Source organism: Hordeum vulgare, unplaced genomic scaffold (assembly GCF_904849725.1).
Source record: "Hordeum vulgare subsp. vulgare unplaced genomic scaffold, MorexV3_pseudomolecules_assembly, whole genome shotgun sequence".
Lineage (NCBI taxonomy): Eukaryota > Viridiplantae > Streptophyta > Magnoliopsida > Poales > Poaceae > Hordeum > Hordeum vulgare.
The window spans coordinates 517,501-520,000 of record NW_025422486.1 but is presented as its reverse complement, the minus strand read 5'-3'; the positions used below and the strand labels follow the sequence as shown (position 1 = coordinate 520,000).

Sequence of the window (2,500 nt, the reverse complement as noted above, 5' to 3'; positions counted from 1 at the left end):
AGTACTAGGATGGGTGACCTCCTGGGAAGTCCTCGTGTTGCATTCCCCTTTTTAAATATATTTTTGCGCCACGTGACAAGGATGACGCGGGACCGTGATCTATATGACCTCGTTTTCTTATTTTTGACGTTTACTAGTTTTCTTATTTTTGACGTTGGTGATATGTTTTAGCTTGCCCCTCCCGTGTCCATTGCCACATTTGCCTCGACAACGGAGACGAGTTTAACACAAGAATTTCACCGCTCCCTCTCTACCCCGACAACACGAGCACCGCCACGACCTCTCTGACTTTTCCCACCGCGCATGACACCCAACGACTAGTAGTAGTGGTAGTAGTAGTAGTAGTAGTAGTAGCAGTAGTAGTAGGCGCAAGCATAAGGAACAAATAGATAGTTGCATGTCGGATGCGATCATACCAGCACTAAAGCACCGTATCCCATCAGAACTCCGAAGTTAAGCGTGCTTGGGCGAGAGTAGTACTAGGATGGGTGACCTCCTGGGAAGTCCTCGTGTTGCATTCCCCTTTTTAAATATATTTTTGCGCCACGTGACAAGGATGACGCGGGACCGTGATCTATATGACCTCGTTTTCTTTTTTTTTGACGTTTACTAGTTTTCTTATTTTTGACGTTTGTGATATGTTTTAGCTTGCCCCTCCCGTGTCCATTGCCACATTTGCCTCGAGAACGGAGACGAGTTTAACACAAGAATTTCACCGCTCCCTCTCTACCCCGACAACACGAGCACCGCCACGACCTCTCTGACTTTTCCCACCGCGCATGACACCCAACGACTAGTAGTAGTAGTAGTAGTAGTAGTAGCAGTAGTAGAAGTAGTAGTAGGGGCAAGCATAAGGAACAAATAGATAGTTGCATGTCAGATGCGATCATACCAGCACTAAAGCACCGTATCCCATCAGAAGTCCGAAGTTAAGCGTGCTTGGGCGAGAGTAGTACTAGGATGGGTGACCTCCTGGGAAGTCCTCGTGTTGCATTTCCCTTTTTAAATATATTTTTGCGCCACGTGACAAGGATGACACGGGACCGTGATCTATATGACCTCGTTTTCTTATTTTTGACGTTTACTAGTTTTCTTATTTTTGACGTTTGTGATATGTTTTAGCTTGCCCCTCCCGTGTCCATTGCCACATTTGCCTCGAGAACGGAGACGAGTTTAACACAAGAATTTCACCGCTCCCTCTCTACCCCGACAACACGAGCACCGCCACGACCTCTGTGACTTTTCCCACCGCGCATGACACCCAACGACTAGTAGTAGTAGTAGTAGTAGTAGTAGTAGTAGTAGTAATAGTAGTAGTAGTAGTAGTAGTACTAGTAGTAGTAGTAGTAGGGGCAAGCATAAGGAACAAATAGATAGTTGCATGTTGGATGCGATCATACCAGCACTAAAGCACCGGATACCATCAGAACTACGAAGTTAAGCGTGCTTGGGCGAGAGTAGTACTAGGATGGGTGACCTCCTGGGAAGTCCTCGTGTTGCATTCCCCTTTTTAAATATATTTTTGCGCCACGTGACAAGGATGACGCGGGACCGTGATCTATATGACCTCGTTTTCTTATTTTTGACGTTTACTAGTTTTCTTATTTTTGACGTTTGTGATATGTTTTAGCTTGCCCCTCCCGTGTCCATTGCCACATTTGCCTCGACAACGGAGACGAGTTTAACACAAGAATTTCACCGCTCCCTCTCTACCCCGACAACACGAGCACCGCCACGACCTCTCTGACTTTTCCCACCGCGCATGACACCCAACGACTAGTAGTAGTAGTAGTAGTAGTAGTAGTAGTAGTAGTAGCAGTAGTAGCAGTAGTAGTAGGGGCAAGCATAAGGAACAAATAGATAGTTGCATGTCGGATGCGATCATACCAGCACTAAAGCACCGTATCCCATCAGAACTCCGAAGTTAAGCGTGCTTGGGCGAGAGTAGTACTAGGATGGGTGACCTCCTGGGAAGTCCTCGTGTTGCATTTCCCTTTTTAAATATATTTTTGCGCCACGTGACAAGGATGACACGGGACCGTGATCTATATGACCTCGTTTTCTTATTTTTGACGTTTACTAGTTTTCTTATTTTTGACGTTTGTGATATGTTTTAGCTTGCCCCTGCCGTGTCCATTGCCACATTTGCCTCGAGAACGGAGACGAGTTTAACACAAGAATTTCACCGCTCCCTCTCTACCCCGACAACACGAGCACCGCCACGACCTCTCTGACTTTTCCCACCGCGCATGACACCCAACGACTAGTAGTAGTAGTAGTAGTAGTAGTAGTAGTAGTAGTAGTAGCAGTAGTAGTAGTAGTAGTAGTAGTAGTAGTAGTAGTAGTAGTAGTAGTACTAGTAGTAGTAGTAGTAGTAGTACTAGTAATAGTAGTAGTAGTAGGGGCAAGCATAAGGAACAAATAGATAGTTGCATGTCGGATGCGATCATACCAGCACTAAAGCACCGGATCCCATCAGAACTCCGAAGTTAAGCGTGCT

At 45.9% G+C, this 2,500-nt stretch overlaps 6 non-coding genes across 6 annotated transcripts in view; all 6 read left to right on the top strand.

Moving 5' to 3' along the window:
- LOC123415968 overlaps positions 1–46 on the top strand; it is a 123-nt gene extending 77 nt beyond the window's left edge. The window contains exon 1 of the ribosomal RNA XR_006615656.1: positions 1–46. This exon is cut by the window's left edge and continues 77 nt beyond it. This is a non-coding gene — a ribosomal RNA (5S ribosomal RNA).
- Positions 47–402: 356 nt separating this feature from the next.
- On the top strand, positions 403–521 carry LOC123415715. Its single transcript, XR_006615418.1, has one exon. It is a non-coding gene; the product is annotated as a 5S ribosomal RNA (ribosomal RNA).
- Positions 522–878: 357 nt separating this feature from the next.
- On the top strand, positions 879–997 carry LOC123416284. Its single transcript, XR_006615954.1, has one exon. It is a non-coding gene; the product is annotated as a 5S ribosomal RNA (ribosomal RNA).
- Positions 998–1,386: 389 nt separating this feature from the next.
- Positions 1,387–1,505, top strand: LOC123416299. Its single transcript, XR_006615968.1, has one exon. It is a non-coding gene; the product is annotated as a 5S ribosomal RNA (ribosomal RNA).
- Positions 1,506–1,873: 368 nt separating this feature from the next.
- LOC123415949 lies at positions 1,874–1,992 on the top strand. The gene has a single exon (XR_006615638.1). It is a non-coding gene; the product is annotated as a 5S ribosomal RNA (ribosomal RNA).
- A 446-nt stretch (positions 1,993–2,438) lies between these two features.
- Positions 2,439–2,500, top strand: part of LOC123415297 — a 119-nt gene continuing 57 nt past the window's right edge. Inside the window, exon 1 of the ribosomal RNA XR_006615014.1 lies at positions 2,439–2,500. This exon is cut by the window's right edge and continues 57 nt beyond it. This is a non-coding gene — a ribosomal RNA (5S ribosomal RNA).